The sequence below is a fragment of the Eptatretus burgeri genome, chromosome 4 (assembly GCF_056783735.1).
Source record: "Eptatretus burgeri isolate ZD-2024b chromosome 4, Ebu_testis_v1, whole genome shotgun sequence".
Classification (NCBI taxonomy): Eukaryota; Metazoa; Chordata; class Myxini; order Myxiniformes; family Myxinidae; genus Eptatretus; species Eptatretus burgeri.
The window spans coordinates 88,625,292-88,639,401 of NC_140964.1; the positions used below are offsets into that span (position 1 = coordinate 88,625,292).

At 42.7% G+C, this 14,110-nt stretch overlaps 1 long non-coding RNA gene across 3 annotated transcripts in view; it reads left to right on the top strand.

Annotated features, from left to right (window-relative positions):
* Nucleotides 1-14,110, top strand: part of LOC147028631 (uncharacterized) — a 176,631-nt gene that overhangs the window by 88,754 nt on the left and 73,767 nt on the right. For all 3 annotated transcript variants that reach the window (XR_015057639.1, XR_015057640.1, XR_015057638.1), the window contains exons 4-6: nt 10,038-10,098; nt 10,980-11,023; nt 11,887-12,134. This is a non-coding gene — a long non-coding RNA (uncharacterized LOC147028631). The remainder of the gene's footprint in view (nt 1-10,037; nt 10,099-10,979; nt 11,024-11,886; nt 12,135-14,110) is intronic.

Sequence of the window (14,110 nt, forward strand, 5' to 3'; positions counted from 1 at the left end):
GCAGAAGTGGTGAGGGAGATAGCTAGGAAGGTACTTGGTGTGACATCTGGACAGAGGAAGGAAGATAAGGAGACTTGGTGGTGGAACGAGGAAGTACAGGAAAGTATAAGGAAGGATAAGTATAAGGATACAAAAGAAGGGGAAAAGGATTTATACCGATTGGCAAGACAGAGGGACCGAGTTGGGAAGGATGTGCTGCAGGTTCGGGTTATAAAGGACGAAAATGGGAATGTGCTGACAAGCGAGGGAGTGTGTTGAGAAGGTGGATGGAGTACTTTGAGGAGCTGATGAATGAAGAAAATGAGAGAGAGAAGGTTGGAAGACGTGGAGATAGTGAATCTGGAAGTGGGGTGGATCAGTAAGGATGAAGTGAGGACTGCTATGAAGAGGATGAAAAGTGGAAAGGCGGTTGGCCCAGATGGTATACCAGTGGAGGCATGGAAGTGCTTCGGAGAGATGGCAGTGGGGTTGTGAACCAAATTGTTTAATAAAATCTTGGAAAGTGAGAGGATGCCGGAGGAGTGGAGATTAAGTGTACTGGTTCCGATTTTCAAGAATAAGGGTGATGTGCAGAGCTGTGGAAATTACAGAGGGATAAAGTTGTTAAGCCACACCATGAAGTTGTGGGAAAGAGTAGTGGAAGCTAGGTTGAGAGGAGAGGTGACGATCTGTGAGCAGCAGTATGGGTTTATGCCAGGAAAGAGCACCACTGATGCGATGTTTGCTTTGAGAATGTTGATGGAGAAGTATAGGGAAGGCCAGAAGGAGTTACATTGTGTGTTTGTGGATTTGGAGAAAGCTTATGATCGGGTGCCAAGAGATGAGTTGTGACATTGTATGAGGAAGTCGGGAGTGGTGGAGAAGTATGTGAGGATCGTGCAGGATATGTATGAGGACAGTGTGACAGCGGTGAGGTGTGCGGTCGGAATGACGGACCAGTTTAAGGTAAAAGTGGGATTGCACCAAGGATCGACTCTGAGCCCTTTCCTGTTTGCAATGGTGATGGACAGGTTGACGGACGAGATCAGACTGGAGTCTCCATGGACTATGATGTTCGCGGATGACATCATGATCTGTAGGGAGAGTAGGGAGCAGGCTGAGGCGAGCCTCGAGAGGTGGAGGTACACACTGGAGAGAAGGGGAATGATAGTCAGTCGGAGTAAGACGGAGTACATGTGCGTAAATGAGAGGGAGGGTGGTGGTATGGTGCAGTTGCAAGGAGTTGAGGTGGGGAAGGTGGATGGGTTTAAATACTTGGGATCAACTGTCCAAGGTAACGGAGAATGTGGGAGAGAAGTGAAAAAGAGAGTGCAGGCAGGATGGAGTGGGTGGAGAAGAGTTACAGGAGTGATTTGTGACAGAAGGGTAGCTGCAAGAGTGAAGGTGAAAGTATATAAGACGGTAGTGAGACCAGCTATGTTGTATGGTTTGGAGGCGGTGGCACTAACAAAAATACAGGAAGCAAGAGCTGGAGGTGGCAGAGTTAAAGATGCTGCGATTCTCGTTGGGAGTGACGAGGATGAACAGGATAAGGAATTAGTATATTAGAGGGACAGAGCAGGTAGGACGGTTTGGAGATAAAGTGAGAGAGGCGAGATTGAGATGGTTTGGACATGTGCACAGGAGGGAAGCGGAGTATATCGGGAGAAGGATGTTGAAGATGGAGCCGCCAGGCAGGAGGAGAAGAGGAAGGCCAAAGAAGAGGTTCATGGATACGGTGAGGGTGGACATGCGGGTGGTTGGTGTGTCAATGGAAGATGTGGACGATAGAGCGAAATGGAGACGGTTGATCCGCTGTGGCGACCCCTAACGGGAGCTTGCCAAAAGAAGAAGAAGAAGATATTTCTAATACATAAATGACAGCAAGAAGGCTTCAAGAAAATTATCATTTCTGTGTCCAAGCATACCTTCAAGAAAAGGGTATTCGGTATTTTAATCAACATCATATGTTCTACAACATAAGAGTGAGGTATTTTCAATAAAAGATTGGCTTTATACTGATGTTTATAAACCAACAACTTTGGATATAACTAAAATGTTAAGTAATGAAAGAATTTTAAAGTTAAGAAAACACAATGCTCTTTTCGAAATTCGGAAGAAATTTTATTGGTTTCGTGTTGCCAAGAAAACTTATTTTGGATGCAGGAATATCAAGTAATCCAGATGAATATATGTATGATATTCTATGGGGTGAAAGTGGTTCAAGGATAGTAAGGGATGAGGAAGGAGTTGAAGAAACTGAGAAGAGAGCGAAGGAGGAGAGGGAGAAGATAGAGAAGAGAGAGAAGGAGGAATGGGAGGAAATAGAGAGAATAAATAAATATAAAAATATGGAAACCAATGAGATTATAAAAAGATCAAAGGTATTACAGAAAATAAATAAATCTCAACGCACCGAGGAGGAAAACAAAGAATTGGCAAGTCTTTTAGAAATAAATGCCTCAAGACGATTAACATCGGTTTCAGGGAGAAGATTTAAACGAGAAAGTGGAGATAAAGAAAAGAAAGAAGGAAAAGATCATATTGTTGATGATGTTGGTGCAATTGACTTTGAATTAAGTTTTACATTTTTTTTTTCTTCAATAAATTGAGGAGAGTGTGAAGACATTTCTAAGGATTATTTATGTTTTAAAAATTAAGATTCAAATGTGCATGTTGGAAACAAAAAAGGTTTTCACACTCTGTAGGAATTTTTCACATAAATAAATGAGTTATTGTCTCAAATGTAAAAAGAAAACCGAGAGTAAAAATATCTTGTATGTTAAAAGTAAAACTAATAGGGTTATACAAAAAGGTACATGTTCGGTGTGTGTCACTCAAAAAAGAGTGATTTCATCACCAAACACAAACAAGGGGGAGATATACAAAAGCTTTTATCAGGAAGTAAATTTACAACAACTGGAATACCAGGCAAAATACATCTACCAGGGTATTCTTTCTGTGGTCCATGAACAAACTTGAATAAAAGATTAGATGAGGCTGACAATCCTAAACCGTGGAGCAAACCAATCAATAGGGTTGATGAAATGTGCATGAGGCACGATATTGATTATGGAAATAGCACGATGTTGGAAAAAAAACATGAAGCTGAGAGAGAAATGTTGTATAATTTGTCTCTGATACAAAATCCAACCTTGAGAGAAAAAGTTGATTCGTTCATTATGAAGAAGATGATCAGTGCTAAATTGAAACTTGGGCTTGGAAATACAAAAAACTTATAGGCTCTAATGATGTCATTAAGATTGAAGAGCAATTAGCTGATGAATTACATAAACCAATTATCACAAGGTTTCATAGAAGGAAGGTTTGTTCCAAGGGAGTTGATTATATCTGATCCGCTGATTTAATTGAACTCAATAATGATAAGGGTTACAAGTATGCTTTAACCATTATTGATTTGAGGAGTAGATATGCGTGGGTTGTTCCTTTGAAAAACAAAACAGGTAATACTCTTCTGTTAGCTTTCCAACAGATATTCAGTAAAAGCAAGAGAAAACCTAAGAAATTGTGGACTGATTAGGGTATAGAGTTCGACAACACAACATTTATGAATTTTCTTAAAAATAACAACATTACATTATATAACACCTTTTAATGAAGGAAAAGCGGTTGTTATTGAGCGCTTTAATCGCACTTTAAAAGAGAGACTATATAAAAAATTCACTCAACTCGGTTCTCAACAATGGTTATCTTGAATTCAGGACATTGTAGATAAGTACAACGACACAATTCATACCTCAACGAAATCGAAGCCATCAGAAACATTTACAAAATTAAAATATGAAAAAGAGATTTATGTCAGAAAGCCAATGTTCAAAGTTGGTGATACAGTAAGAATATACAGGTGGAAATCTCATTTTTAAAAAGGTTACACCAAGCGATGGACAAATGAACTTTTAAAAATTGTTGATATCGTCGGTACAGTTCCTTTGACTTACAAATTATGTCATTTAAAGAGGGAAGAGATTTTTGGTTCATGTTATTCACAGGAATTACAAAAGACAAAGACAAATTGAAAAAAAACCCTTCAACTTACAAATTATGTGATTTAAAGGGGGAAGAGATTTTAGGTTCATGTTATTTGTGGTGTAGTCATGCCCACGGGGAGGGGCATGATGATGATGCATGATGGGCGTGATGGTGGAGGAGTGGCCGTGGGGTTCGGCGAGGGATATGAGGTGTGCACGCCGTCTGAGGCGTCGTAGTAATGCTGGAGTCGGCCGACTCCAAGTCGGCCGACAAAAGACAAAGATAAATTGAAATTTTTTTGACTCCGCCCCTTTTTGACTCCGTCCACACAAGCCCCACCCACATAAGCCACATCCAGACAAGCCCCACTCACAAAAGCCACATCCACACAAGCCCCACCCACATAAGCCACATCCAGACAAGCCCCACTCACAAAAGCCACATCCACACAAGCCCCACCCACATAAGCCACATCCAGACAAGCCCCACTCACAAAAGCCACATCCACACAAGCCCCACCCACATAAGCCACATCCACACAAACCCCACTCACATAAGCCACATCCACATCCATCATATCCACATAATTAGTGATTAGTTTATTACTTCCCACACACAATATGTTTATTTAATTAAAAAACAAGTGGTTCCAGGCACAACAAATCCTGCCCATTTAAGGCATAAAGTTATTTTGGGGATCAAATTTAAATTTGATATATCCTTAACCTGAATGTTGATTATAAGGAATAGAATAAGGAATATTTTAGTCTTCGTTTGAAGTCAATTAAACCATTTTTGGCGAAGTTATAAGCGAAAAAGATTTTTGACCTTTTCGTGACCTGACCTTGACCTTTGAGCTGATTGGACCCAAAAGTTAATGGGGTCGTCCGAGGTTCATTACCCACTTGTGGATACAATTTGACAGTGTTTGAGCCAGCCGTTTTCCCGTAAAGTTGTATTTTCGTAACCATGTTTTAGTTTTAATGGAAAATTAGTAATTTTGACCGATGGCCATGACCCCCAAAACTTCGGACCCTACCGATCTTCACAAATATGCATTTTCCACTATAGGAATGGGTAGGATTATAAGTTAAAAATAGAATAAGGTTCACTATAAGCTTAATTTGAAGTAAATCAGATCATTTTTGACGAAATTATGAGTGAAAAACGATTTTGATATTTTCGTGACCTTGACCTTGACCTTTGATCCAATTGGACCCAAAAGTTAATGGGGTCGTCTAACCTTCATTGCCCACCTGTGGATTAAATTTGATAGTGTTTGCTAAAGCCGTTTTGCCGTAAAGTTGCTAACAGACAGACAGACAAACAAACAGACAAACAAACCGGACGATTACAATATCCTGCTCCCTCCCTCTGGGAGGAGGCAGGATAAAAATGCTCCACCCTCACAAGCCACATTCACACAAGCCACATTCACACAAGCCCCACCAACCAAGCCCCACCTACCCACACAAGCCCCACCCACCCACACAAGCCCCACCCACACAAGGCCCAACCACCCACACAAGCCCCACCCACCCACACAAGCCCCACTCACGCAAGGCCCACCCACCCACACAAGCTCCACCCACCCACACAAGCTCCACCCACCCACACAATCCCCACCCACCCACACAAGCCCCACCCCCCTGTGTGCCCCCACCTTTGACCCACAACCCCCCTGATCCCACCCCCACCCTTCCCCACACACACACGGGGAGGGGAGAGGGATGAGGGTGGTGGTGGATCATTGGGGGAGCGCACCTACCTCCCCGCCCCCCTTTACATCTCCTTTATTCTTTTCTTGTAATTCAAAATCGGATAATTATAAGGAAAGCATTTATAATTAAACAAAAGTAATAACATTGAACCAAATATTCTTTCGCAGCATTCTGATGGTTACCTTCGCAAACTTTGTTGCGAAGGTTATGTTTTGATCGCTGTGTATTTATTTATGTATTTATTTGTGAATATGTGTGTTTGTTTGTTTGTTATTCGCATAACTCCAAAAGTGTTGAACTGAATCGCAGCAAATTTGGTGGGATGATTGGTTATTATCCGAGGACCATTTGATTAGATTTTGGGAGCGATCGGGTCAAAGGTCAGGTCAAGGTCATTAAAAGGTCAAAATCGTCTTTTTACCATAGCGCGGTCAATTTGTGTCCAATTTGCATGCAACTAATGCCAAAATGTTCAGAATTCAATGCCCCATCTTGTGGTATGTGACATGACACAATGACGTAATAACCCTTATTAGCGGTTGGGAGTCAAAGGTCAGGGGGGTCACAACATTGCAAAATGTGCGGTTTTAGTCAAAACACGGTCAATTGTTATCCGATTTGCATGAAACCAACACCAAAATGTTGACTGTTCTGTTCCCCACACTCTAATACCAATTACAAAATTAAGAGTACAAAGGTCAATGTCGAGGTCATGAAAAGGTCAAAATCGTCATTTTGCCATACTGCGGTTGATTTTTATCTAATTTGCATGCAACCAATGCCAAAATGTTGTGAATCCAATGCCCAATCTTGTGATATACGATATGACACAGGAAATTTAATGTTTTTAAGCCATGATAACACATATGAGATGGCAGATGTGGTATGGGATTAAATACCCTCACAATTAATGGTTTCTGGGGGGGGGGGGGAGGGAAAAATGTAGCGTTGGCGAAGGTATGCGCTCTACTGAGTGCCCGTTCTACTTTGTTTTGGTTTTGAAACTCGATCAACATATTCTGTTCAAAACAAAAGAGTGAAGAACAATTAGGGTATATAAAGATGATTATATTATGATATTAATAAAATAATAAATATAACATTTACCTCCAGAAGAGAGTGTCTTGTCAGATTCCTCCAGAAGATTAAGTTGTGTGTTTGGTTCATCCAGACAGGTGTTTAAACTGAAAGAAAAAATAATAATAATAATAATAATAATAATGAGTCAGACAGACAGACAGACAGACACACACACATGCACACACACACATGCACACACACACATGCACACACACGCATGCACACACACATGCACACACGCATGCACACACGCATGCACACACACATGCACACACACATGCACACACACGCACACATGCATGCACACGCATGCACACACATATACACACATACACATACATACACACATACACATACATACACGCAAACACACAATCACACACATACACATACACATACACATACCCCAACACATACACACATACACACATACACACGGAGGCAGAGATAAAGAGAGAGGGAGAGAGAGACAGACATAAAGACACACAGAGAGGGACAGAGGGATAATTTCTCACCTTTGACTCGACTCATTCAAGGTCAGAGGACGTGAGAGAACTTCTTGCTAGCCAACAAAAATATCATTCAATTCTCTTCTGAAAGATCGAATGTTTTCAAGGAAGTCATTTATTTTTAGCCACTCGTCATGTAATTCAAAGGCCTCCTGTTCTCGATCAGTTATCAACGATGTTCTTGTTGAGTACAACCTGTTAGAAAAAGACGTACAATAATTATTGGTTGTATAGTGATTTAATTCTGCATAAAACAACAAATAATGAATCGGTTCAAGGATCTCACCTCTCATCTTGTGAAAACGATTGATCTGCAAGGTCAAAGTTCTCTTCTAAATACTCCATTCGCTGAATAAGACTCAAAATTCTCTGAATAAGACTGAATAAGAACGAAGTTCGCTTTGGTAATAAATAGCCTCCTGTTGATGACATCATGGGAGATCACACAACAATGGGTTTTTCAGGGTGTGTCCAACATAGGAAACGAGTCGCATTTTTGCTTCGGGCGGGGCAGCCGTTCTCAAGCAGTCTGACTCATTTTAACACGAAAATGAAACAGCTTAAACCAAGAACCAAGTTCCAAGTTATTCTTTGTGAATATACTCCATGGAAATGAATGGTTATAAGAAAATCAAGTTATTCCCTAAATTAGAACATGGGCAAATATTCGTTGGTTCGCTCTTTGAGTGCAATGAAAATATAAACGGACTGTGATTATGTTGGGGGGGAGAAGTGCTTTAATCAGTAAGTCTCAATCTTTCATAGTCTGAATTTTACATTTGCTTGTATGGGAGGGAAGGGGATAGGTGGGGAAAAAAATCAGTCACCTATTTTGAGCTTTTCGGGCTTGAGTCAGAAAGTTTTTCCCTTTCCCCCATTCATTTGAAAGGGTGTCCCAGAAAACCCATTTATCATCGACTGACAATAATTGATTAGATTTTGGTGAAGATCTGGATACGATAATTTTTTTTAACCTTATAAGTGATTCTTCACCATTGAGAAATGAGGTCAAAAACGATATACAGCATCTTATTTCAAAAGGTTGTCGGATGGATTATGACAAAACTTGGTGGATGAGTTGGGTAGGTGACAAGAACAAGCCGATTGGATTTTGGTTCAGGTCCGGATCCAGATCTGGCTGCATCCGGACTCCAACAGGCAGATTACCCCCTCCTGATGGTCATTACTGAGTCAGCTTGGTTTTTTAACAATCCATTAGCCACAGAGTAATTCTTCTGAGACTAGCTTATGCTCCAGAAGCTTAGAATTGCAATCATTAATGCTTCTGCATTCAGTCATATTTAAACCAACAACCCTTTGGTATGCCAGTCTATGATGTCCTTTCCTCTCGGCCACACATCATCTATCTATAATTCCAGCAATGTGTGTGTGTGTGTGTGTGTGTGTGTGTGTGTGTGTGTGTGTGCGTGTGTGTGTGTGTGTGCGTGTGTGTGTGTGTGTGTGTGTGTGTGTGTGTGTGTGTGTGTGTGTGTGTGTGTGTGCGTGCGTGCGTGCCTGTCTGTCTGTCTGTCTGTCTGTCTGCGACCGCCGTTTCTCGACAACCACCGGTCCGATCGGATTGAAACTTGCCAGGAATATTGTCAGGGCCCCGCAGATGTGCCTTTTCAAGGTTTGATATCAATCGGACGAGCGGTTCCCAAGTTACGGCCATTTATCTGTCGACCAATGACAAGACACGGTGCTATGACATCACGAATGACGTCACAATTAATGTTCATTTATTTATTTATTATTATTATTATTATTATTATTTTTTTGCTTGATTGATGGTCCGATCTGATTGAAACTTGCCAGGAATATTGCTGGGGACCCGCTGATGTGCCTTTTCAAGGTTTGATATTAATCGGACGAGCGGTTCCCAAGTTATGGCCATTTATCTGTCGACCAATGACAAGACACGGTGCTATGACATCACGAATGACATCACAATTAATGTTTATTTATTTATTATTATTATTATTTTTGCACGATTGACGGTCCGATCTGATTGAAACTTGACAGGAATATTGCTGGGGACCCGCGGATGTGCCTTTTCGAGGTTTGATATTAATCGGACGAGCGGTTCCCAAGTTACGGCCATTTATCTGTCGATCAATATCTGCGAGAGAGGGGGACGGGAGAGGGGGTGATGAGAATGGGGGCGAGAGAGGAAGGGCAGGACTAGGGGGATAGAGGGTGGGCAAGGGAGGGGGGAGAGAGGGGCGAGAAAGGGGGTGTGAGAGTGGGGTGCGAGAGAGGGGGGATGAGAGTGGGGGGCGAGAGAGGGGACAAGAGAGAGGGGCAAGAGAGGGCTGCACATATTGGCGCTCAGCTACGGGCACGCACCTACGGGCCCGTACTCGTACCTGTAATTTGCTGTAATTATACATTCCATCACTTTGCTGATTATAGGAAGTATATTTAATTATCTGGGGTTTTACATTCTGTATTGAATTGAAATAACTTAAAAATAGAGTCCTTTCATTCGATTGACTAAAACTAAGTGAAATTTGGAACTTGGGCAATGTGAGAGACTGATTGCTTCATTTATGGCATATGACACTTTTGTTTGCCATTCCATAATTTGCAATATTCTTTTTACAGCATTTAATCATATTGTTTATTTTTTTTAGTCATTTCAATTGATGTACAGGATTGCTAATTGTAGCACAGGATGTCACTACAACTGCAAAAATAGTTACTTTTGCACAAGACTCCCTACTAGTGCTAACGGCTGTCACATCCCCTACTGTGTCAGGCCAACCAGCTGTCTAGGGCGTTGACAGTGTTATGGGAAACCATTTGCAGTCACCTGAAAGGTAAGAAATCATGAAAAGTTTCGGCAGTATAAATCATTTTTTTTCGGGCCATCATTTGCACACTCTTGCCATAATTTCAATGAACAGTAAGCTGAAAGTGAGAGCTCCAGAGGACCTGTGTCAAAATGTTCTGCTCTTGTGTTTCCTTTCGTGACCACCTACCTTTTGTAGCTCCGCCCATAAATCTTCTTGCTCACTGTCGGTCATTCATTTTGATTGATTTTGTTGGAGTTCAAAAAAAAACCATCAGCTTTAATCTGATAATGATTGGCCTTTCATTTACTTTCTTCTTTCTAATTTCCCAAGAATGGACTGAGTGGCATGCTTACCTCTGATTCTGTGTTTGACCCCATATGTGGTCAGCCTCAAGAAGAGATGCAGTCTGTGGAGCTCCTGAACTTCACGATCTGCTGGATCCTGTCTTGAGTAAATTATGTCTCCAAACTGATAACCAAAGTTAGTCGTTGCCTCACAATTCTTCTCGGGGGGCTTATTCCGTCCTCAGCTTATGACGGTCCTTCATTCAAGGATCCATGGAATATGGGTCCCCACTATGAGCTGATGCTGCTTGAATATGTGAATTTGACTTCTCGTATGCTGTCTTGCACCACCTCACGATCTCTCCCATTTTGATCTCAAAACTCTTTCACCTACAACTCATTTCCAGGATGTTGTCCATCTTTTTACCTTCGTATGTTCCATTTAACTCCCTTGAGATTGTTCCATTTGAATGCACTCTGTTATTGGCATTACATCTCAGCATTTGCTTCTTTAACACTTCAGGCAGATTGGTGGCATTGGAGTTTTTGTTTTTTTTAACCATCTCTCTTAAGCACTTGTCCTCCCATCCTTTCACCTCTCTGTCCTACCCTTCATTGCAGTCCACCCAACTTTTGGGATTCCTCACTGTGCGTCTGAGCTCCAGGCAAGTGTTATATCAGGAATCCTTACCGAGATGGTTACTAACCACTAAGTTTTTAGGCTTAACAGTCACTTCCTTTCTTTCCTCCTCTTCTCTTGCACGCGGAACTATCTTTCCATGTCTGGGCTTCCCTCCTGGACTCGTTCTGCTGCCCATCACCACCTCGTGGTCTCTCCAATTTCTACCTCTGCACTTTACAACACCAATTGAGACATTGTTCCCCTTTCACATGCAATTCCCTTCCAGAATATAGTGTAGCTTTATACCTTCGCACGTCTTTGTCTGTTTACCCTTTGCCTTGTTTTTTTTTCCTGCTTTTCCATGGGCGTCAACACCCAATTGGAAGAAAAAGTGAATATGAAGAGTAGTATAATAGTATTAGTATTATAAGAGTAGTATAATATAATATATAAGTAATATATAATATATAAGTAGTATAGTATAATATAGTGAATAAATAATAAGAGTAGTATAATAGAAGAGTAGTATAATAATGTTATATTTTGAATACCAATCCAAACGAACCTGCAGTTTAGCAGAACTTTGGCTCTGAATTTGGCCTGATCGCAAATGCGCAGAGGAGTGAGATATCTTTACTCTGTTTGCCTGCCTGGCAGTCAAACAAAATTGAAAATCATTCCAAACAGGAAATGTACTGTTTGAAGGACGTCATAAAGGACACAAAACAACAGGCATGAATAACTAATGTAACGTGTTAAATAAGGTGGTGTAAAAGACTCTGTATCAATGGTGGTAAACTTCTGAATTTTTTTTCTATGACCTTTAACATTTTAATTTTATTTTAGTTGAATTATAAACTTGAATACTCACCTTTTTATCACTTTCAAAAACCTTCCGTTTGGCAGGAATTGAAAAACTATCCTGAGTGCAGACGAACTATGAGAATCAGCATTTCTGCTGTCAAGCCCTGTGTGCAGAATAACTGTTTGAGATTCTGCATTCCGCCAACTATGGTGGAGTGTTGCACGATGTAGTTGCCCATCACGCCTGTTGTGCAAGGTTCATGAAGAAAGCAAGTGTACATCATGCTCGGAAACACAAAGCCAGAGTTTAAAAGATTCTTCCCATCTCCTTCATCTCAAGACTGTGCGGGGTAAGTTGTTCTTTGAACTCTCTAGTATATAAATTATTATGCCATTTATTTGTGAAAATATCCTGTTTGTTCACTTCTAAATCCAGACTGCCAACAGGGGATGTTCTGCTTGACCAAATTTTTTTGTTACTTGTAAGTTTCACTGTAAATAAGTAAATCAATGGGATATTGCTCGCGATTGTGGGTCAGGGTTCCTGCATATAACCTTGCACTCCTTGATGCAAATTGAGGTTAAAGCTTTGGCCATTATTGTATCATGTTCTGCTAGAATAAAATTAATACCCTCAATTGTAAACAAACTTAATTTTAACAATGTGTAGTATGAACACAGTCAAATGGAAGACATATATTAAGACCGAGCGCCGACCTTTAGTATTGTTGCGAATTCGCGCCCGCCGGCGTGCGGACGGCCACGTGACTCGAATTGCGGCACGTCGCCCACCGGACAGACAATTCTGTCATGACCCTCTCGGACTAACGCCGGGAGCTAGTCACGGGTGGGCCTTTCGGCCTCACCACGATCGTGCCAATCGGCCACCCGCGTGGGATAGGGTTGTTCGCCAAACTCGACCTACCTAAATACCCATGCGGAGGGTAGACCGGGCGATCGCACCTCGCCGCAGGTCGACTCTGGACACGGGCCGCTTAAGCGATCCGTTCCGTACTATCGGGAAAACCGAGTGGTGTTATCATCGGCCTCGACGGTTCCGATTAATTATCGGGCGTATTAAGCCCACTACCAACCCCTTACATGAAGCAAGATGGAGATTCAATTAAAGAAAAGACGAAGCGAAACGGGAAAACAGTTCAACATGATGCACATTTATTCTGTGGCACACGGAAAGCACACATATACAATTACAACAATTATGCACAAAAAGCAGATGTAACAAAAGAAACAATGACGCAGAGATACTACCGAATAAGACCGACACACGGCAACGCTTAAACAATTTTACTTTACAGACAGTGCCAACAACACATTTACTCAAAAGCAAAAGAAAAGGCCACCCTCAAAGGCAAGGGGGCAGACGGGGCCTGTGGGCCAATATTTGCGCGGGACCTGAAAGAGCGGTCAGGTCCGCGAGACCGGGTGGGTCCTACCCGTGTCTTTGTGATGAGCCGCAAATGTGGCAGCGCGGCGGTGCCCCGACTTCGTGCTCCTTCACGGGTTTCGTTGGCACTGCTTGGAGTGTGGGGTGGGAACGGGGCCCCCTTTTCGCACTTTCTCAGCGTGGGGGAAAAAGGGGGGGGAATTGTTGATGCTCTGGGGAAAGAGTATAGCTGGCTTGCTTGGGTCCCGTGACGAGCGATTCCACCGCGACCTCGTCGCCGACCGCCGTCTTCCTTGCCTCGGATCTGAGCTCCTCGGTCTCTTCCCCCAATTCTCCTCAGCTGACTGCCGAAAACCACCGGGATGCCCTCGCCTCCCGACTCCACTCCGCGCTCCAAACTGCCTCTGCCCAAAACTCTCTCCGCTCTTCTGCCACTCTCCACTCTTCCAAGGCCGACTCTGCCTTTTCTGCCACTCTCCGCTCTTCCAAGGCCGACTCTGCCCAAACCGACTCTGCTTTTTCTGCCACTCTCCGCTCTTCCAAAACTGACTCTACCCCGATTCGCCTTGCGCTCGGCGCTTTATAGGCCGGCTGGAGAACCCATATGCACATTTCTGGATCAGGACGAGCTCGGGGGTGGAGCCACGCTCGCCCATTGGACGGAGAAAAAGGGGCGTGAATCTCTCCTGATCCTAGAATTTGCATATCTCGATTCCACACAGACGCGCCTGGAGGTGGGGCCAAACCGCCCCGCGCTTGCTGATTGGACGGATCAGAAGTGGGCGTGTAGCATTCCTGATCCGAATTCTCCTTGGAAAGGCCTTATTTTGCACTCGCGGCTCGGCGCACGTCCCATACGAGCCCAGGACAGCCTGACGCTCGGTGCTCACAGGTGGTGCGGGAATGGCCGCAGAAGGAGAG